Here is a 24,340-nt window from a genome sequence, read left to right as displayed (position 1 = left end):
CAGATTTTCTAAAGCCACTTACAGCAACAATAGAAAATCTTGCATTACCACAATTTCCTATTAAAATATTGTCGGAGCCCAGTGATACTGGCTGGCAGCGGTTAGAGTACCCGGCTTGCGCGGTGTAACTGAAAGGCTTTCAGATCCACCTAGGAGGGCAAAAATCTAAATAAATATGTGAAAAAAAATAATTTCAAACTTTTGAAAAAATATTTTATTTAAACACTAAAGTATTTTTCCTAACATTATTCTCATTGTCTTCCTGAGATGGTGATAGCGAAAGGAGAACGGTCCTCACCTTTGTCCTTGGTAAATAGGTTTTCCCGGGGCTCCGCAAGGGGAAGATAATGCTGGGAGAACTCCGCAAATCTGTTTTTCTGACTTGGCTGCTGCCAGTATCGCTGCCGGTAACCCTTTCATAAAGAGATGCCCTAACATGGCAAAAAAAACCAGACTATGGGGCATATTTAAGAAAGCACGATAGTGCTTTTAACGGGTCATTAAGGTCCCACAGTGTCCTCCGCAAATGTATTAAGGGTGCATCGCAGCAGATATCATGGATATCTGCTGCTTTGCATTCCTCTTCGTTTTTGGGAGCAGTCACCATTCAACAGAATGGTGACTGCTCCTGGCCGCAATCTAACAAGTCCCGAAAAAACTTTTTTTTCGGGAACTTGTCATGTTAATGTACGCCAGAGCTGGCGTACATCATCGGAATGGAAGAAATCTAATGCTGTCAGCTCTGCTCCGAAGAGCAGAGCTGGACAGCGCATGTGTGGAGGGATCACATTATCCCTCCCTGTCACTCAGCGCGCTCTCTCTGCAACGACAGAGAGGGGATCTGTGTGCGCATGTCCAGTTCTTGGAACTGGACATGCGCAATTGAAGAATGAAAAGAACGAGGAGAAGACCTGGAGGCAACGCTTCCGAAGAGGGGGGTAAGTATGATTTTTTACATCGCAGAAACAGCAGTTTTTCGGAACTGCTGTTTCTGTGCAGGGCTGTACATAAATGTGAGAAATAGTTCAATCCTTATCATTGCGATAAGGATTGAAAACTACTTTTCACTTTATGTGAATATTGATAAATGTGCCCCTATGTCTGATCTACCATAGCCATAAAAGTTTGGGACTTCCCAGTTTATGTCGGTGTTAGACAAGTAATGTTATTCTTGCATACCATGGCTAATATTCCCTCTAAACTGAGGAATCTGTAAATAAAATAGTTGAAAGCATAATATAATGGGAACTGTACCCTGAAGGGCTGCACTTAGGAAAATGCCATTGTGCAATGTCGCACTGGACAAAAGACTCCTACAAGTAAAGACTCCAACAAGTAAAGAATCCTACAAGTAAAGCTTTCAATATTAGAAGTTCCAGATGAGAAATGTGGTCACAATTGGCAAGTCATGCTGGGGCATGTAGTTCCATTATCAGTCTAGGTTTAGACTATGTAGCAGTTTAAGACCCACACCCTAAAATTATCCCCAGTTTAAAGTCTATTTTACAAACGCTTCATTATCTGCGCAGAATGTCTACCGGGAAGACAGGTGACTTTCATTACGTCTGCCTACTACAAGACAGCAGTAAAACAATAATTGCATGCTTCTTTTACAACAGGCTCGTTAAACAGCACTCTACTTACACCAGCCCTCCTTCATGGCTTTTGGGAAGTGCTTACATTACATCAACTAGATAGATTTTTTTTCCCCGTGCGTGTAAAAGGATCGGAGCAGCAGCAAAACGGGTTAAAGGCCTATATGTCACATTTACCAATGCCGCCGGCAGTGAACAGGTTAAATGGTTTCCATTCATTCTTGCCGCTAGCCGCTTTTCCCTTTTTTTTAGTTGTTCAATAGAGCTATTTATCTGGAGGTCACAATCAGCAGTAACAGGTTACTGGAGAGCTTCAGTTCTGGGAAATGATTAGGGAACAGGAGAGAGGCAGTGTGTGTTGAACACCCAGGCAGGGGGGGTTCTACTGCTGTGTTACGGCAAACGCGTAAAAAGGAGAAACAGAGGGAGTAAGAGGATTTCAAAAACCACAGGCCAGCTCGTTATTTCAGTGCCGTGCAAAACATTTACACTGCAAACATAGTGCTGCACAACAAAGATGTACTTTATAGCATAGATATTTGGCTTTTAAGAGTCCTATTTCATCCGCATTTAAAAGGAGACTCTCTCTAGAAGGCCCCAAAAAAGGAATGGGTTAAATAAAGCAAAAAATATATCAGCATCCCATTTATTTACCACAGAATATCTTCTTATGTCATAGGGAATTATGGATAAGGCCTCTGCAGTGCCGGTGTCCTGCTATAGAGCAAAGTGTGACGCTACACAAATTAATTGTAATGTGTTTTTACCAATTCTAAAACAGAGGCAGGAATCCTGAGGCTCTCCGACTGTTGTGGAACTACAAGTCCTGGCATACCCTGTCAGCCAGAGGACACCACAAAAACAAAGATAGCTCATAATTTCTTGAGCTTTGTTACATTACCGGCCTGAGTTGCACAAAAGTGCATTTGCGGAGATAAAAATGCACGAGGTAAAGATATGTCTTGGCCCAAAATGATTACACTGCACATGCACAGAACTTGCGTCCATATTTATAGTCGTATAAAACTCACAATTGCAGCCCCTTGTTCGTCAAGAGGCAGTCACACGATAAACACACTCCTTTGAAGTGCATCTTCGTGCTGCATTTAATTTTAAATGCATTCGTTGCAAGACACAACATTATGTGCAACATGAACTGGATGCATGAGACACTTCTCTTCTAAACGGGAAATTCACTTAGCCTCGAAGATCACCAGGAATATTCCTGGTGATCTTCCTCTTCTTAGCGGGGAATTCAATTAGCCGCTAAGTGTCTCCGGAACGTCTGTGAGACACTTTGCGGAGGAGATGTGACAGAAATCTGGAGATGCTGTGCAACAAGTTTGACTAATATTGCATTAATTAACTCTGCACATATATGGTCCCTAAATATATAAAAAAACAAATAGAATTATTTTATCTATTTTTTCCCAGCCATTCTGTCACTCCTCCGAAACACAGAGTCATTTACGCACGGTGGCGTAGTGGTTAGCACTTCTGTCTTACAGCACTGGGGTCATGAGTTCAATTCCCGACCATGGCCTTATCTGTGAGGAGTTTGTATGTTCTCCCCGTGTTTGTGTGGGTTTCCTCCGGGTGCTCCGGTTTCCTCCCACATTCCAAAAACATACTAGTAGGTTAATTGGCTGCTAACAAATTGACCCTAGTCTGTGTGTCTGTCCGTCTATCTGTCCGTGTCTGTGCGTCCGTGTTTGTGCGTAAGGAAATTTAGACTGTAAGCTCCAATGGGGCAGGGACTGATGTGAGTGAGTTCTCTGTACAGCGCTGCAGAATTAGTGGCGCTATATAAATAAATGGTGATGATGATAAGTGAATGCTTCTTTTCAAGGTGCACACGCCCACTCCCTGGTCTTTGGAAATACACCCAGAAAAACCATCGGCCCTTAGTTTTGCAAATGGTGTTAACTGTAAAAACCTCAAGGTCCAACCTACAAACACTTTGTGACCACACCCTGTATTCATTTAAGCTTTTCTGATATTTTTCCTAAAATACTGCTCCATTTAGCTGCATTTATGTCTTAAATGGATCTGAGGGAACATTTTGGTTTTTCTTTATCACGTGCCCCTTTTTTTGGGTTTGAAGTGGTTTATTACACTGGTCTCAGGACATCTATAAACGTGTTTTCCCATGTGCAACTGAAAGCATAGGATGAGCCATGTACATTATAACCATAGGGCACGACCTGAACGATGATTGATTTTGCAATTAGTAAGGCTGCTAATATTTAACCCAAAGTGTAATCAGCCAAGTCTTACATGTTTACATTATACAAGATATTATGGCATAATAGGCTCCAGGAACAAAGCTCAGTCTTTTATTTTTATTTTGTACCTCATGCTGGGCTGTCACAATGTTCCTGCCTTCACATATCTGGGGACAGAGCCGTGAGCATTAGGTCAAACGTCAGATGCGGGCACTATGATTGGTGCTCTGGCTCCAGAGCTAGGAACCAGCTACAAGACCGGGAGCTATAGCAGAGATAATTAGCTCTTTTACCATGTGCTCTAGAATCTGAGCTGCAATTCTGTCGCTGAAGCGGAGCAGAAATCAGAATGGAGCAGCGCTCTGGTTGTGCAGCTGGAAATTAGCTTCTATGCGGATCCTCTTTCTACTAGCATAAAATTAAAAAATAGGTAATTACCACTGGTTAGGCATTTCCAAACATGTAATGGACAAAGAAATACCAATATAAAGTCACTTAACAGAGTGTCGGACCATCACGTGTAGCCAGTACCATCTATAGGCAATGCGGCACACAGTCTGCCAATGTATAGAGTTTTGCAGGAGGAATGCAGCACCATTTTTCCCACAACAAAATCTGGTAACGGCCCACTTGTTGATGGAAAATGCTCTCTCAGGTATTATTCTGAATATCCCAAAAATGCTTGATTCGGTTTATATATTGATATAGATAACATCAGTGTCACGTGCCTCAAACCCTTAGGCAACCACATGTGGATGGGTGGGAGCAATATCATCTTGGAGAAAAATATAAGCTTGCATGTGGTGAAAATGATCACTTTATACGAGTAAGTAGCAGAAAACCCCCAGAAGCCTCCACTGCTAGAAACAAGCACTCAGGGCAGAAGAGTTCTTCAGGCTGGTGCCAGACGAGCAATTGTCAGTTTGTCAAGAACACGGTGAAGGATGATTCATCAAACCAATTCACTGTCACCACTTCTAGTCTGTTGCCTGTACTGTTCGTACCTCTGAACTCCCAAACATTCATTGCCAGATGTGATAAGTGGTTTACGCTAGAGATTGGCGGGCTCGGTTCCTCGGAAACCGAACCCACCCAAACTTCGAGGATCCGAGTACCGAGCAAAGTTGGCTCGGTACCTTCCTTCTTTTTCGGAATTGAAAACGAGGCAAAATGTTATTGTGACGTCGTCGGATCTCGGGAGTTTTGGAATCTATAAATAGTGCCCTCCACGGCGATCAAGCGCCATTTGAGAGAGGGACACAGAAGAGGTAGCATAGAGTGTAGAGCAGTTGGTACAGGCAAAGTTAGAGAATTGAAAGAGGAGGGTGGTAGCAGTGTTAACCAAAGTAATCAGTGACATTCAGGAGACCTCCATAGCTCCAGTGTTAAATCTCATTGCAGAAATATAACTTCTAGTCCTTGCAGGATTTCTTCTAAATTTGCACAAAAGTGTATGGTGTTATATACACCTAAAGAGAAGAGCTCTACTGCTCCATTACTAATTGTCATTGCTGAAATACAAATACTAGGCCTTGCAGGCTTTTCTTCTGACTTTTCTTTTCTGCCACAGCTGTGTCCTAGATGTGCTAGGAACTGCCGTGTGTTTGAGTCATTGCTCTGTCGCTTAGCATCCAGCCAGGTCCCTGCAGTATTTGTCCGAAAGTGTATGAAAATAATATTGTGACCTGTGAGGTGGTCAAAATGACTTCAAATTAGCGTTATTGAGGTTAATAATAATGTAGGATCAAAAAAAAATAGCACAATTATGTGATTTTAGTATATTTTAGCAATTTTTCTAAAAAAAAAAAATACAAAACCAAAACACGCGAGGGCGGTTTTGCCAAAACAAAAACACGAAGCTAATCCAGATCCAAAACCAAAACCACTTCACGGGGGTCAGTGAGCATCTCTAGTTTAGGCAGACTACGATATCCTGGTCTGTAGAGTTATCAGGCTGTGTATGATATAACGAGCTTCTTGTGCCACAGGCTGACATTTTTAGTCAATTGATATGCACGGTTTTCCTTGAAACATCTTAGACACCGCTGGTCACAAAACTTTAGTGCGTTGAGCCATTATGGTCACCGAAACTCCTACCAAATGATCCCCAATATTTCCCTCTCTTTCAAATTCATTGGTCCTCCCCTTGCAGCCATGCTAGCTAGAATTATATGCAGCCATGAAGGTCCAGTACAAAAATACTTGATACTAACCATGCTGGAATGTTCACTGCTTCATTAGTGCATGATCTACACCTGTGTCTAAGCCCTTGCTTTCAATATGCTTGGTGTCCATCATTTACTTGTGTTTCCAATTTGTGTCCACTACATTTAGTTAAACCGAACCAAAAAAATAAATAAATTAATAATTCAATATATTAATAGTTCCACGTATGGTTGAGACAAGTAGCTGGAGCAGAGTTTGTCTTGGTACTGGACACAGCCTGGAACCAGAACTAATCTAATGGAGACAATCCTGAGCTGGCAAAACCTGCAGCACTATACAGAATAACGAGACAAGCGCCTATAGACAAGTGAACCCCAATACTGGAAAGAAAGTTCAGGCTCGTAAATCGCAGCCTAGAGTTGATGAACGGAGTTTGACATTTATTTAAAAATATATGGACCAGAAAGATACACACTATAGTTGTCCTCTGCTTTTCCAAGTTCAATCTACACTAGAATTTACATCTTTCGAAACCATGGATCGCTGCCAAAACTAGCTGGCGCCATTTGGAAATGTCTTTGTTTTTTTTTTGGGAGGGGTCATCATTCTAGGAAGAATGCATGAGTGTCACACACAATGACTAAAATGATTATATTGAGCTGAGTAGGAGAATGAAACTAATTTTTATAGTTTTTTTGTCAGTTTTTGTTTTTTACACTTTCTCATTTTATTATTATTTTTTCAATTCTTTATGCATTGAAAGTGTAAGTTGTGCACCTTCAGCTATATAGTTATAAGGGACTGAATGTTGGAGACGGGTGACAAATAGCTACCCAGCCTAGGTTCCTATTTCTCCAGAACCCTGGAGATCTGTCCAAAAAAAAGGAGTGTAAAAAAGCATCAAATACTCAGCTTACCTCATACCCAGGGATGCCCTGTTAGGCAAAGTACAGAGCATACTTGCCAACTCTCCCGGAATGTCCGGGAGACTCACGAAATTTGGGTCGGTCTCACGGACTCCCGGGAGAGCTGGCAAATCTCCCGCATCCTGCTACTGTCTTCCCAAAATGACGCGATTCGCAGCCAATCGCGTCATTTGGCCCGCCCCCCGCGACAAAAAGCCTTTTCCATTGCAGAGGCGGGGCAAAAATGACACGATTGGCCGGGCCCCGCTCCCTCCCACCCTCCATTCAGGCCCGTCTCCCGGAAAGGACTTGGCAAAAAGTAGGTAAGTATGGTACAGAGTCTATTAAAAGTATTCACCACCTTTGCACATTTTATTAATTTACGTCATGGAATAAAAACAGATTCGTTTAGGAATTCTTGCCACTAATCAACACAAATCTGTAATGTCAAAAAATAAATAAAACAATTATAAATAAAAGCAGACAATAAGTTTCTGCATAAGTATTAAACTTTTTTTTCACTGAGATATAACAAAAACATGGAACAATCTATTGTCTTCAAAGGTCACAATATAACTGAAGTCCACCTATGTACGTTATGAGAGATGTATTACAGCTTACTGTATTTCCAAACAAATCTACAGCATAAAGCTATAAGAACATTCAATAAAAATTTGAGAAAAGGACCAATCAGGACAAGCATAACAAAAAGATTTCAAAGGCTTAATATTTTCTGGAGCACTGTCAAACCCAACATAGAGAAATAAAGAGAATGAGCCTACCTTTGAACTTGACTAGAACAAGCCATCCTCCAAAACTGAAACTCCTTATGAGTAGAGTACTTCTTAAGAAGGCTCCCAGGAGACCAATGGCAACTATGACAGAATTACACCTTCTATGGTGGAGAGGTGTGAAACTGTCCATGGTATAACAATAGCCCAAAAAACGATCATGAGTTTGATTGCCGACCATGGCCTTATCTGTGGGGAGTTTGTATGTTCTCCCCGTGTTTTCGTGGGTTTCCTCTGGGTGCTCCGGTTTCCTCCCACACTCCAAAAAACATACTGGTAGATTAACTGGCTGCTATTAATTGCCCTTAGTCTCTCTCGGTTTGTGTGTGTGTATATGTTAGGGCATTTAGAATGTAAGCTCCAATGGGGCAGGGACTGATGCGAATGAGTTCTCTGTACAGCGCTGCGGAATTAATGTTGCTATATAAATAAATAGATGATGATGATCATGAAATTCACGTAGAGCTGCCAGAAAGCATGTGATAGACTTGCACACCAAATGAAGGAAGATTCTATGGTCTGATGAAGACCAAGTGTGGCTGGATCACTTATAAATAACTTCTTGTAAAAAATGTATTTCATTGTAAATGTACTGATTTTTGATATTGTGTTGTATTTCTGTATTAGAAATTTATTGATTTCTGATGCAGTAACCATATGTCGAAATCCGCTTTGTAAATTCTAAAGGCAGGCCATTTAAGTCTTTCCATCTTAATGACGAAGACCTCTTTTAGCTTGAATGCACAGCAGGGAGGAGGATCATGTAACAGCAAGCAATGTAACTTAGTAAATCACAGATTGGTGTAAATTTTGTTCAAAGTTGCATTATCTCCAAGTCTAGAGAATATTACATCCTGATGGTAAACATCAGCTGTAATATCTCAGGCATTGTGGTGCCATTTAGGATCAGGGGTAACCCGGGAGCTGGGTTACCCCTAATCAGAAACCATGTAAAAAGAGCCATGTTTGACATGTAATGTAAATGTAGTATTCCATATATACTTCTGGGTGATCATTAGTGCCTCCAACTAGTGTTGAAAAGTCCTTGTCGGGACTCTTGTGCAATAAAACATCACTGCTTGATGATTCTGTCTATGCCTATTGCCTGCTGTATCGTTTGACCAACAGATAAGAGCTTACGCTATAATCCGTTCCCCGGCTGTCCTGTGTTGAACCCAGCGTCTCTGTATCAACGCTCTGTCCAATACCCAACAGTCCTGATCCACAGTAAGCGGTCAGGAGGTACCAGCCAACCCACAGCAAAGAGGCGCTGTAGCAGCTATACCAGCTACCCAAGAAGTAAGCAGTTCTAGGCACCGCAAGGGAACCTAGTGGTGCCAGCGAGATTCTCCTACAACTATTGCACAGTTGTCATTTGCAGTCGACAAGTGTCTGGAGACAAGGTGACACCAGTAGTAGTGGTCAGTAACAGTCGGTTACTGACGCTGAGAAAGAGGCCCAGAAACTGTGCAGCAAGAACATCCCTTCATCCTCCTTCCTCCACACCAAGAAAAAACATTTTGGCCTCAACATTAGTTGCCATGTTTGGGGCTTACAGTCTAAATTCCCTAACATACACACACACACACACAGACTAGGGTGAATTTGTTAGCAGCCAATTAACCTACCAGTATGTTTTTGGAGAGTGGGAGGAAACCAGAGCACCCGGAGGAAACCCCACGCAAACACAGGGAGAACATGTAAACTCCTTACAGATAAGGCCATGGTCGAGAATTGAACTCACGACCCCAGTGTTGTAAGGCAGAAGTGCTAAACACTACGCCACCGTGCTGAAGATAATTTATTTCATCTGAGTAGAGTAAACACTGTTGGCACTTATAATATGCAAATTAAAAAGTATTTTGTACACAGGATAAAGCTGGCCAAAAAATATTTTTTTAAACGATGCCCAAGTGTTATTGAATATCCACCTACAATCTGTTTTTTATTCTGTACAGTGGCGTGTTGTTTATTTCATCTGCAGGCAAAAAGGCTGTGTGACTGTTCATATTAAGGGCATGGTTAATGTGGGCCAGAGGTGCGGCCAAGTGTGTCCCGATTTCTTCATTTGCAATATTGGCAGGTATATAAACTGAGTATTTTTAACTTTCATTAACAAAGTTGACCATAAGAAGGGATTGGATATCATCTTAGACCCCCACACACAGCAATTTGCGACAAATTAGGTCTAAAATGGTCAAACTGGCCATTCACACTGCTGTATGTAATGGAAGCTTTAGTCAAGAGAACATTTTACATGGGTCAAAACCACAATACCCTACATCTCTGGTCCACATTTACATTAATTCTTGTACCCTACTTTGCCCCGTCCCGTGCTTCTGCTTTAACTCACAAAAGATTATTTACAGTTACTCTCTTTGTCAATGATCTACCTCACATTCATTTCTTTATTCCCTAAATAGATTTTTTTGTTTTACTACATCTGACCAGTTCCCCATGTTGTCTAACCAGCACTGTTCCCACTAGATTGCCATACGCAACTCCATTTCATTGGCAGACACAGAAAAAGTCATTGACCATTATATGACGACTTCGCCTGTGGATATTGTAAACCCTAGGGTTTGTGTCACCATACGATCTCTTTAACACCCCCATTTATAAGATGGAATCACCAATTTCTATCTTGGTTTCGAATTCTTGCTGAAGAACTTGCAAAAGGCGAGGGACTGTCTTATAGGTTGGTGATCCTCAGGGGCAGGCTGAGCTGGGGGGCACGGGGGCATCTGCTCCCCATGCCGGACCCATAATGGCCTGGGTCAATGGGCCACATGCATTTTTTTTTTCTTTAAAAGAGGTTGCCGAGTCCAGTCTTGCCCCCCAGGCTGAAATTTGCCAGCCCTCCCCTGGTGATCCTCCATTGTTTGTATGAATTAAGGTACCCCGTGCCAGAACCCTGACACCTCTGCAATTTCTAGAAGCATTGATGCTTAGGGATATAGAAATTGTAGTAATCTGTGGTTCTTAATAATAGTGGGGTACTCAAGGGAGAGACCTCTACCAAACTACTACACCGAGAGTCTAAAAAAGTGAACATCCCCTTCAAATGAACCTCTCACTCCAACATGAAAGTGCATTGTTATAGTTAAAACGTCAATTATGAATAGGTCTCCAATACCACTAGGGAAGACTTTCTACTTCACTGTTAGAATGCAGCTGAAATCTGGCTCCTCCCACTACTTTGCATACTGCAGCCACTGGCATAAGGCAGCAAATTCATTAACAAAGGGGAAGAGACAGATGAAACTAGATTAGACTTAAAGAATGTGCATTTCGGGAACAAACAGCAAACATGAGCTCTAGCCAGGTGTTCATGTTCTACTGTATAAGGAAATTATCATTTATGAACAATATACCATAGCTAATAACATCTTTCAGCACACCCTGCATAGTGTGCAAGGATTTTTTCTGTTCTAGTTTGTCCAGTAATCTCCTGTATTGCATTGCTATTTGTAAGTTATTCATAATCTATAAAGAACACATTACCAGCTATGCTCATGTCCCTACTTTTCCATTCCCGTCTTCATGGAATATTGGCCAATTAACTTGATCGTTATAACCTCCATACATCTGGCCTGACAATGTTTACACTCCTATCTAAACATGTATTTATTTGATATATCTTGCAATGCCAATGTTCCAGTTTCCAGACTGACAACGGATATAATTTGTGGAATAAATGAATTAGCATTACAGAAATCTTTTAGAATTATTCCAGATAAAGATGACTAACAAACAATCACTATATAGCAGAACACAGTTACTTACAAGTGGATCTGTACCCCAAAAACTAAAAACACTTATTTGTCAGTGGTGCCTATCCATACAAGGGGAAGTGATAAATTGATATTTTATGCTGGCTTACATCTTTACATATGTATCAACATTTGTTGACTGAATGATACAGTGGCGATCAGCGGACAAAAACATACTTTACACAATGAGAGCATAGACAATTCTATAATAAAAACATACTTTGATAGGACTGTCTGTCTTTTTTTTGTTAAATGTGTGACATGTAAAACCAGTAAAGAGCATAAGCGTTTGCCATAATACAGACTATTTCCAACAAAGCAGTTAAGACATGGGATGAACTTTGGCTGAAATGTGGCAGCATGCAATGTGCAACTCATGAATAACTTTAGGGGTAAACAAAGCTGTTTTGACATTGAAGAAAAATTGTGACATCAAACTCCTCTATAAAAGATATGAATTTTTTTCTACAGGCTTATTTCCACTTTAAATATATTTAACTTCTGCTATATTAACCTTAACTTAAATAAGTGGGCAGCACGGTGGCTAAGTGGTTAGCATGAGTTTGATTCCCAACCATGGCCTTATCTGTGAGAAGTTTGTATGTTATCCCCGTGTTTGCGTGGGTTTCCTCCGGGTGCTCCGGTTTCCTCCCACACTCCAAAAACATACTGGTAGGTTAATTGGCTGCTAACAAATTGACCCTAGTCTGTGTGTGTTGGGGAATTTAGACTGTAAGTCCCAATGGGACAGGGGCTGATGTGAACGAGTTCTCTGTACAGCGCTGCGGAATTAGTGGCGCTATATAAATAAATGGTGATGACGGTATCACTGTTTGTTTCAGGTATCTAAAAGAATCACAATAACTTATTGCATAAAAAAGTAACATGTACATAATGAGCTTTCTTGAAATACTTCTCAATTTTTTTTTCCAACCGCAAATGACATCATGTTATATGTTGAAACAGTTAATGAGAACTAAATATAGATGCACACTATGGTACAACAGCTTAGAGACAAGAGACATTTGAGGAGTGCTGGCTTTCAGAATGCTGGGAATTCTCAGAGCCTGATTAAAGCATAACCTTCTGGCTTCACCATTCACTGGTAAATAACCAAGAGAAGTGTCAATGTTTTCCATAGATTAAATGAGTAGCAAACTTGGAGACAGCATTCTGGAAATTACGCAAGTCTTCTCATTTGCAGAAACGTTCTAATCCTTTCAGACCTGGAGAAATGCAAGTCTGATCCAATGAATACAGTCGGATGATAATCTAATAAACCAAGTGTTACATTTCACATACAGACTCACCATGCCATAAAAATAAAAAGAACTGTGAACTTAAATATCAAGAGCCTCATTTAAAACAGCTACTAATTACATTCACAAGTATATATGTAAAAATATCAGAACTGCATAAGATGTGAAGTCATTTCAGATAAATGTGTTGTCCCGAGCAGTGATCTCCCCAGCACCTATTTCCCGGCGGTTTTTAATTGCCCCCCAGCTCTGGGAGCCCAACAGAGTCCTATTATAACAGAATAAACCATTGCCTCTTTGACAGCGCCGCGGCTGCTGTACAATACAGTGCTGCTATGTAGGGGCACTGTTTAGCCCCTGTTCTTCGAGGAGGGGAGGGGTTTCTGGAGAACCAAAAACCCCCCCTGCAACCAGCAGTGTATGTTAGACCACTGACCAGCAGTCTGACTAGTCCTGGCATGTGTGGGCAATAACCTCCAACATTTCTCATTATTATTGCAAAGTATTATAACTGTCCCCACAGGCTACTACTCAGTTCAGCGAAACGCGTCTCTGGAACAGATCCGCGGAGACACGTCGATGCGACCTTTAGGCTGAAATCTCCGCTCATTCCTTCCTCGCTCCCCATAGAGGTATACAGAAAAATGAGCGGCAATTCTTTACCGTAACAGTGTCTGGTAGCACCTCACCCCGAATCGAGTCTCCCCCTTTGTCTGTAAACCTGGAAACTATATGAAGCTTAATAAAAATAGAGTAGCAGTTTGTACTGCACTACATAACAAACGGACATTTTCTTTTTAGTTATCTCAAGAGCTTGTCGAGATTTCATGTATTATTGGCGACCAATTAGATTTTTTTTTTTTTTACAGGTATTATAACTTAAATATTGACTTATTGAGAATCTTAGGGGAAGATTCAATTGACCATGCTCCTCTTTGGAACAACACAGGCTGTGTATCATTACCGTTAGTGCGTTAATTTTAACAAGGATTTCTGCTCGCGGCTCAGGGAGCTTCGAACAAAGATCAGCGCTGAAATTACCGTACTAACGGTAATAATGCACATCATAGTAACGGTAATGATGTGCACCCTGCATTGTTTTAAAGAACACGGAGAATTGTATCTACCACTAATAGTTCACCTTTGCAGAGCACCTCATATTCTTCCGTTATTCTACCTAAAGATCTGTTTCCGCTACTCTCTGATGCAGAGCATCTCAGAATTAAGAACCAGGGGCCTGATTTATTAAGGACTTAACTTAAGAAACTTCTTATTTCAGTCTCCTGGACAAAACCATGTACAATGCAAGGGGTGCAAATTAGTATTCTGTTTACACATAAGTTAAATACTGACTGTTTTTTCATGTAGCACACAAATACTTGATAGCTTATTTGTACACTGAAATTTAAAGTTGATATTTGTGTGCTACATGAAAAAACAGTCAGTATTTAACTTATGTGCAAAACAGAATACTAATTTGCACCCCTTGCATTGTAACATGGTTTTGTCCAGGAGACGTAAATAAGAAACTTCTTAATTTAAGTTCCTTAGAAGTTCCTAAGAAGTTTCTTAAGTTAAGATCCTTAATGAATTAGGCCCCAGGTTAGTTGACAGACAACTTTGGGACTCGTATCTCGGATAGAACTACCATCATCAGGTGGGGACAGGTGTTCCCCTAAATAGATTATCCGGTGAGAGTTCCTTGTAAAACTGATTTTTTTTCCCCCATTAGGGACACTACTAAACTACGCTTCTATTTCTGGTATTATACAACGATAAGACTGCTTCATGACTCTGCAACTATATACAAGAAGTGCTGCTATATCGCTATATCAAATACAGTAGTATAATTAGGTATTTTGAAGGTCTCTATGAATTTGTTAACTGGTTGTTTCTAATTAATTTTTGCAAGAAAAAGAGTGATCAATTCATTTTGCATACAAACTCGCCATGAATTTGGTAGTAGAATATTTATTAAATGATACGGATACGTAGGTCTTCATTAGGAGGGATCTCCGTTTTTATTAGGGAATATATTATTGGAATTATTTGCTACTCTACAGCACCGTTGGTGCATATAGTAAGAACCAGGTATAGCTCCATATTTACACCATTCTTCCTGAACCCCAGAAGTTCTTAAAGTTTAAATACAGTTTTAGAATATTGGGTGTAAAAACAAATTCCTGAAATGGTGATCCTCCCCTGTGAACCTTTTTCTCTGCACTGGGGAGGTCCTGATGAAATCGGACCTCCATAAAAGAACACCCGATTTGCAGAACAGGGCACAGAGGAGGGTGCCTTGCCGATCCCACCTACTGCCACATCCTTTCAAAGTTCCATAACAGTAACCGGGGTGGGGCAGCACGGTGGCTTAGTGGTTAGCACTTCTGCCTCACAGCACTGGGGTCATGAGTTTGATTCCCAACCATGGCCTTATCTGTGTGGAGTTTGTATGTTCTCCCTGTGTTTGCGTGGGTTTCCTCCGGGTGCTCCGGTTTCCTCCCACACTCCAAAAAAACATACTGGTAGGTTAATTGGCTGCTATTAATTTGCCCTTAGTCTCTCTCTGTCTTTAAACACTAAAGCAGTGAAGTGTAACAAGCAGCCCGTGAGCCCTCACTTGCGGCCCATGTACACTTGTAACACTTGTTTAATAATCCTGGTGATATATTAATATTAATAGGTGTATCTTTCTTTGATTAAATGTATCTCTGCTTATTCAAGTTGGAGATGGAATAAAAGAACTGTTCGTAATAGATAGAAGACTAAACATGATTAGCAGTAGTATGAGCCTGTATGTTTTTTAACACTTTAAATCATACTTGCCAACTCTCCCGGAATGCCCAGGAGACTCCCGCATTTTGCGGGAGTCTCCCGGACTCCCGGGAGAATGTGGCAATCTCCCGCATCTACCCACTTCACTAGGAAGTGGGCAGAATTAGGTCCAAAATGCCGCGATACACCGGGAACCGCAGTGTTTGGCCCCACCCCCTGCTGTAAAATGACACGTTTTCGTCATTACATCACGTGGGCGTGAATTTTGGAGCCCCGCCCCTCCATCACGCCCACCTCCCCCGGCAGGCTTCACGGAAGCCAACTTTAGAAAGTTGGCAAGTATGCTTTAAATAACCATCCACTATACAGATCATACTGAACCAATGCTATTTCTATTCAATATTTTTCTTTTACAATTTTAGCTCAGCTATTAGTAGGGAGAATTCCAAAACTTCTCAAGTCGAGTCAAAAAAAACCCCCAAAAACACCCTGAGGGGTCTATTTACAAAGGTCCAAACAGCCAGAAAACTAGAGAGGCCATCATATCAATCTTCTCATGTTATGAAGAGGTTAATGCAGTAGGAAACAGATTAATGCTGCATTAAACTACTTTTCGCTGGCTATGACAGTACTCTACGAGGACAGCGATGTTAGGGAATTACGACGCTGCGAAAAGCATTGCTTTTTCGGGGCATACCGTCATCTCATCAGGATGGCGTTAAGCTCACCTTTTCTGATGAGGTCCAGTGAAAACAGAAAGGCTTGGTATTACCCCCCGTTGGGTCAGATCCACATGAGCAGATTTTAGCCGTGCAATTCGCCGGCAGAGCGAAAATATTTCGTAGTATAGGGGGAGGGGGGGTGGGGGTGGGTGTCTACCAGAGCAGCCCCAGCACAGTAAATACCTGCGATAAAATATGTATCGCAACGTTAAGCTGTAATAAATAATATTATTTATCGCAGTGTACTGAGCACCCTTAGTAAATAGACCCCTTATTCTGTTGGCAGTGATGCAGATTTGTTCGATAACTTCATTGAATTTTTATAAACGAATACACAACTTTTCAATACAAGGGTAATGTTTGGTTCTATTATTATAGGTTGTCATTCAGCTCAGCCTTATAAACTAAGCTTAGTGATGGGTGCTATGTAATGCAATCACTTAAAGATCAATTAAGAATACCAAAAAATGAGATACAGTCTGCTCACAGGTCCATACTATGTAGAAAAGAATTTAGCCTTGGGATTTGCTCCTTTGGTCCTCAGACCCAACGGTGTTTAACTAGTGTTTTAGAGCTCACTGCAGACTTCCCTGGGCGTTTATATGCGGTAAATACAAAAAAATTATGATACGCAAAATTTAAAAAAGCGGTTTCAAAGCCAATGAGCAGCAATGGTTTCTAGTGGTAGAGGTATTTAAATGCTTTAAAAATGCACATGAAACCTATTTGAAAAACACCAGTGAGGATCGACCGTTAAGTAGTCACAGAACACTTTAGTGATCTCTAATAACCTTACAGTCTATACTAAGGTGTGCATTGTTATCTACTATGTAACATGTACATTCCAACTATACGGCGCTTCCTATATATCGCTCTAGATACATTCCTTGAACTGACTCACGATTTGTATGTCAATATCACACCTGTATTTCTGTAATATATATGACACACAGGGGAAAGAAGTCACAGGTAATCTCGTTGGGCTAGCGTAATATGCTTTAGAATTAGAAAATTTCAAAGTTTCAAAAAGTTTGGATAACTTTTTTTCAATGGAGTTTCCCACTTTATAGAAACTGCCTGCTCAATGAGTATTCTTGTCTTTAACTTGTAACAAAAGGAAAGTGTGGGAAGTCTCTTGGGATATAGATAAGGTAAGAGACATAGTTCAAATGTCTATTTTAAACGTTCAGGAAGCATTTTTGCAGGCGGCTTCCTCAAAGATTACTCCGTGCTAATTCTGAAAATGGTCCATTCATTTCAATAGAAAGAAAAATAAGTTACACCTGATGCTATTGTGTAGAGTGCCAGGTTAACTCTGGCAATCTATAGATTGCTTCCTGATAAATAATGCCTCAATATGCATACTAATGAGCCAATTTTAGTTCATATCTATAAATTTACATAATAACCAAACACTTTAATAGACATATTTTGGACACAGGGCACTAGATTGTGAGCTTTTAAGATTGCAACTAGAGTGAAGCCATATGGCACTTTTCTTATGAACAATTTATATTAATAGGCTATTTGCATTAATGCATTGAGTTTTACAAGCCAAAATGGATATAAGAGCCGGTATGCATCATTCAAATGGAGTGTAAGCTTCTGTGCCATGTGCTTTATGACGTCTACTAACAGTAAAAGTTGCATAGCTAATGATGATTTGCAGGTTTTGGGGACAGAATAGTTTCTCAGCTGTTTTACATATATTGTTTGCATTATTCCATACATACACATTAAGAAAGTAGAGTGTGCAGCTAACATGCAATTCAGTTGCAATCTTTCAGTATAAAGATTTACAAGATTTGGGGATAAACTCCCAAACGATTTTTAAAGTCTTTATGATTTAGTTACATGGAAAACATGGTAATTAACTCTGTCAGTAGCAGTTTGAGTGCAAAATGCTGCTGAGCTGTAATATCTTAGAACATGTCAGGGCTTTATAAATACATAGAAAATAATTCATAAAACCACACAGTGCTCTTTTGTTACACATATAAAATAGATTTTTTCAGGGCTCTGCACTATCAATAACAATGAAATCTGCATTTCACATACATGCATGCCTAATTAGGCTGCACGTATGTCAGCTGATATTCTGGAAACCCTCGTTGCACAAGAAGAAACAAAATGTCAAATCCAAAGCCAAATATGTAAATGTTTAACATTTACAATGAGAGAAGCAAAATAAAAGAATCAGCTTTTCCAAACATTGATTCTACAGATCTTTATGGAGAGAGAGTGGGAAGCGGTCGGTGGGGAGGGGGGAGTGGACTTATGGGAAGTTCAATACAAACAGATACAACAATAACACATAAAAGAAATGCACCTTACCTTGTTCTTTTTTGCTTACAGTGCTTTCTCTATCTTGCTTCCATCCAATTTGCACAGAGGTACTGTACCTGGAAAATCAGATGTAACAAGATGCATCTTGGTGCATATTATGCTAATACATATTTACACAAGTAGCTCTCAGCTGGAGGTTGTTTCTTTTATTTTAGGTAAATGCAAATATTAGTCCATAAATAATGCTGATGGGTCTTATGCTCGTGTCTGCAAAAGTCTCCTTGGATCTGCATTCTACATGCAATTTTCCCATTGGAGTCAGACCCCACTTCACCACATTCAAAGCTTTACTTTTTGAAGGGGGGGGGGGATGTTTTTCTTAGTGTGTGTTTTTTTTTCCCCTTCTGAGTCTGCTATTGGTGGAGGTGGGGTTTGGGCTGCATTCTGAGTGTTTGCTTGGCTGCCTTCTCCTGGGGTTCCTCCCCCCCAGGTCCCCGCTCAGCCCTCCCTCCCTCTCTCTCTTAGTATTCCTGGAAGTGCTGAGGGTGATGTTGGTAAAGGGGTGGACTTGTAATGCTCTATCTCCTTTTTATTCTCTTTCCCTGCATTGCAAATGTCATTACAAACAGAAGCTGAAATGATAACAGGAAGTCAACCCCCCCCCCCCCCCTCTCCTCCCCAGGATTATTTTTTTTGTTTTTATATCTCTCCTAATAATCTTATTAACGCCTTAATTATTGGAAATGGCTGATAGATGTCACAAACAACTGCACTGTGCAACCCTTGGAGAGAAAGAAGTGCAGAGCGAGTCACTGATCGTATTGCACTGTGAAGATCCCAAAATAAAGGACAGATCTCGACTTTAGTGTATTTGCAGCACGTTGCAAACTACAAGGTTATGATGAGCAGGAACGGTCCTGCCTTTTCCAGGACATCGCTTTTGCAAAGGAAATCATGAATAAGTGCTATTTATATTTAGTTGGGTGTTTTGCTTAATTTAACCCCCTAGACAGTTGTAGGGTTGTTGTGTGTCATGTGCTATTAATTCATCCGACACTCAAGGAGTTAAGAAAAGTTCTTGCGTATGTAATAGTTTAGTGCATTAAATAACCCCTTTCATAGCCTCTATGGCTGGATGCCAGTTATGGCAAATGTGGTTAGTTTATTTGATTTTTTTTATTTTCATCTATAACTTTAGCACTCAGTATTTTTTTTCCCCTCCTTTCTCATTTTTACCTGCAGCATCATTATCACTTGCCTGCTTTGACGTCATCTCAGAATTTGGAACTGACTGCTGTTGTATCGAGTGCAGCCAAGATTAACATCAGTATGCTAATAATTGACAGATTGCAATACCCTTCCCAGGATACTCCAAAAAAAATCAATTTACCGTACAGTACTAATGTGCATTTACTTCTACTTTTGTCAAACGCGTCATGCTCCACTGTAAAGTCCTTTCAAGGCTCTTTTGGAACCATGAAATCGGTTTAAACTTGCAACACTCCTGGCAGGGTTATAGTTAATCACATGGCCTCAGCACTGACAAGATACCAAGTGTTGGTGGTTCACATTAGTGTCACTGTTAATATCCACACTTTTCTCAACAGATAAGCTGCATACCCACTGGCGTTTGAGACGCATTAGAAATTGTGCTGTAACATGCGTTTTGGAGATGATCGGGATTAGGTAAAAGCCGGAATAAGTCGGTTTACTACTGCGCCCTCAGCTGCTTGGTGTCTCGAGTGAAGCTTGGTGTAGATATGTTCTCTGAACTGTGTGCAGTGTTGTAAAAAATAAATTATATATATATATAAATATATATATATATATATATATATATATATATATATATATATATATATATAGTAGATCTCCTATCTTTGCAAACCTATGCCACATTTTATATTGCTTATGTATATCTATACATATATATAGTACATATATATCATAGCTTTATAACTTAGCCATCCTTTCCGCTGCCAGAATTGGGTATCTGACTATTATTCCAGGTGTTGGAATGGGGCTCAGAGTACCCTAACCATTCATTCCGGCTGCCAGAATGGGGCTCAGAGTACCTTCGTCATCCATTACGACTGCTGGAATGGATGTCTCAATATCTTAACCATTCTTAACGGGTGCCGGAATGGATGCCTGACTATTCAAACCATCCATTCCGGCACCCAGAATGGATGTCTGAGTACCATAGCCACCCATTCCGGGTTCTAGAATGGATGTCTGAGTATGTTAGCGATCCATTCCGGGTGTCAGAATAAGGTTTTGTTTATAGTAATCATCCATTCCGGGTGCCAGAATGAATGATTGATGTACTCAGAGCCCCATTCCGGCACCCGAAATAGATGGTCAAGGTACTTTGGACCTCCATATGGGCAGCCAAAATGGATGGGCAGCACGGTGGCTTAGTGGTTAGCACTTCTGCCTCACATCACTGGGGTCATGAGTTCGATTCCCAACCATGGCCTTATCTGTGTGCAGTTTGTATGTTCTCCCCGTGTTTGTGTGGTTTTCCTCCAGGTGCTTCGATTTCCTCCCACACTCCAAAAACATACTGATAGGTTAATTGGCCTTAGTATTGCCCTCTCCGTCTGTGTGTGTGTGTGTTAGGGGATTTAGATTGTAAGCCCCAATGGGGCAGGGACTGATGTGAGTGAGTTCTCTGTACAGCACTGCGGAAATAGTGGCGCTATATAAATAAATAGATGATGATGATGGCTAAGGTATTGGCAGACCCATTCCGGCAGCCAAAATAGATGGCTAAGGTACTGGCAGACCCATTCCGACATTCATTCAGGCAGGTAGACCGGAACGGATAACTAGAATATATAGCTGTGATATACAGAATTATATATATATATATATATATAAATATATTGGGCCTGATTCATTAAGGAAAGTAAACTTTGCACCTTGGCAAAGCCATGTTGCATTGGAGAGGGAGGGAAATTTAAAATGTGATGGCAGATTTATAGTTGGGGTAACTTTAAATGTCAGTGTGCAAATAAAGCTATCAAGTATTTGTGTGATACCCCTTGCATTATAACATGGTTTTGTCCAGGAGAAAACTTACTCATTTTCTGCCTTACTTTCCTTAATGAATCAGGTCCATATATACACACACACAAACACAAAAATTCAACATATATACAATATAATATGTAAGATAGTTGTTCCACATATTAGAGAACATATCTGTGTAGCAGAACAGAATGCACCATACAGGGAGAGAGATCACAACAAGCTGCTTCACTCAAGACACCAAGCAGCAGAGGGCGCTGCAGGGGGCCAAATCATTCTGTCGTTCGGCAATTCCGTTTTTCACCCACACCTGAGATGATTGTATCATTTTCGAATACCGCAAACACATTGAAAAATTAGAAGTAGTTAAAAAATACACAATGCAAGTTAAACATATTTTAACGCCACTGGGTATGTACCCGTAATTATCTGATTGTAAGGGAAAACTATAATATATTTGAATTAATTTTGTGTCGTAAAATTATTAATTGGATTTTGCAATGCATTTATCTAGTAAAAAAAATGCATGGTTTTGCTCTTTCTTATGCTGCTATCTCTGGAGAAATAAACAGTATAATTATTATTAATATAATACATTATATAGTGCCAACATATTATGTAGCGCTGTAGAGGGAATGTTTAATAATTCACAATAATCTATACCTCAGTGGAGTGTATAATTAAAAATTTTTAACACACAAACACACTAGGGTTACTTTTGTCAAAAGCCATTTTACCCACCACTGTGTTATTGGACTGTGGGAGTGTGGGAAGGAAGAAGGAGTGCCTAGAGCAGGGCTAGGCCACCTGCGGCTCTCAAGGTGTTGTGAAACTACAAGTCCCAGCATACTTTGCCACTAGATAACTAGCAGATAGTTGGCAAGGCATGCTGGGATTTGTAGTTTCACAACACCTGCAGAGCAGCAGGTTGCCTACCCCTGGCCTAGAGGCAGTCCACACAAACACGGGGTGAACATGCAAGCTCCACATTGATGGTGCCCTGGTAAAAGTGGAGTGCATGAAACCAGCACTGTGAGGCACCAACGTTATCTACTATGCCACTGTGCCGTGTCACTCAATATTAGACTAGACACTAGCTCTTTACAAAACAATAGCTATTTGCTATGAGATAGAATCAGATACTATAGTCAACTGATAAAGTTGTATTGGGGCAGCAAGGTGGCTCAGTGGGTAGCATCTCCGCCTCACAGCACTGGGGTCATGAGTTCAATTCCCGACCATGGCCTCATCTGTGTGGAGTTTGCAGTTTCCTTTCACACTCTAAAAACATTCTAGTAGGCGAATTGGCTGCAATTAAATTGAACTAAGTCTGTGTGTGTTAGGGAATTTAGACTGTAAGCTCCAATGGGGCAGGGACTGATGTGAGCTAGTTCTCTGTACAGCGCTGCAGAATTAGTGTCGCTGTATAAATAACTGATGAATATGTCTACTTTTTGGTGGGTCATCCAGTTGATGTGATACTGGTAGATTGTTGCAGCTGATACAATTTAAATAGGAAAAGGCTACGCTTGATGATATTATTTATATTTTTATTTATTCATAAGGCAACACAAATTGATGTTAAGCGATTAGTTGTATAAAAGCAATCGCTTGTTTTGTAACTAATTGCCTCCATCATCCTATGCTAGACAAACTATTTATAATGCGATAGGCAATGAATTGCTGATCCCAAGAGGCATTAGGTGATTCCAGACAGGAAATGCTCATTTGAAATAAAGAATGCAGGAAGATTTATTCTGGGTCATTAATAAAATACCATGTCATGGCAACATATTCTCTTATGCGATTAATCGCAAGAGAGTTATCTGTGACAGTGAAAATCGCCAGAGTAGCGCTAGTCAAAGACGATGAACCTGAGACACAGTGACACCTGCAGGGTTTGAACATTTAAAGTATGTATTTTCGAATGAGGGGCCTTGTGTCTAGGTTTACACATACAGCCAAGTTTTCAGACCTCTCTACTGGGAGATCCGGAGTAGAGGTCATGTGCCTGCTGTATTTTAAAGTCTATGAGTAGTTTGGAAGACTGGAATCATAGGGAAAAATCAAGGCTAGTACAGAAAGTGTATATTGGCACCTGTAAGTCTGTGGTACATGATCTTTAATGTTCCACACCTTCTCTGTATATCTTCTACTCTGCATGTACCCCAGTGTAAATAATGTTCTTACAAAGTAATGGGAAATCACAGTTAAACAACAAAGGTGAACCAACTGAACATCTAATGACTACAATCAACAATCTTCATCTGCTACATCCAGAAACTGTATTCACCATCTCACTTAAGTTGCACAATGTAAATTTGCTGAGTTTATTTTTCACTATTTCCTTTTCTTTATTAGCCTTTGTTCCCTTCCAACTCATCTCATTCTCAAGCCCTATCTAATCCCAAAATGTTTCACAAACTGTCTTTCCTACTATTCCTCTATGACAGTAATCTTAAAACCTGTCAGCACAAGAGAAGACCTTTTAGATCTTGCAATCATCTCTATCCTGCTCACTTTGAGCCTCAATGGCACGATTTACTGGGAATTGTGTCATTGTGACCCTGTCAATTTCATTGCGGGGGCGGGGCCAAAATGATTTGATCGTCCCGTCCCCTCTGCCCTCCCACCAAGTATGATCTAGATTGTAGATTCTCAAGCGCAGGGCCTTCTCTCCCATGTCCTTCTTCATCAACCTCATATGTACTTGTACTGTTTTTATGTACTTGTTAAAGTATGATTTGTCATAAACCCAGTCCGGTGCTTTAAGGTTTTGTGGAGCATTACAAATAATTGATGATCATTAT

General features: G+C 40.5%; 1 protein-coding gene across 1 annotated transcript in view; it reads right to left on the bottom strand.

The window, feature by feature from the left end:
• The window catches only part of LOC142108007 (suppressor of cytokine signaling 3-like), a 46,086-nt gene extending 27,177 nt beyond the window's left edge, over positions 1-18,909 (bottom strand). The window contains exon 1 of the mRNA XM_075191702.1: positions 18,546-18,909. The gene's annotated coding sequence lies outside the window, so the exon portion shown is untranslated. The remainder of the gene's footprint in view (positions 1-18,545) is intronic.
• Positions 18,910-24,340: the final 5,431 nt, after the last annotated feature.

The sequence above is a fragment of the Mixophyes fleayi genome, chromosome 11 (genome assembly GCF_038048845.1).
Source record: "Mixophyes fleayi isolate aMixFle1 chromosome 11, aMixFle1.hap1, whole genome shotgun sequence".
NCBI classification, from domain to species: domain Eukaryota; kingdom Metazoa; phylum Chordata; class Amphibia; order Anura; family Limnodynastidae; genus Mixophyes; species Mixophyes fleayi.
This window is presented reverse-complemented; position numbering and strand designations above follow the sequence as displayed.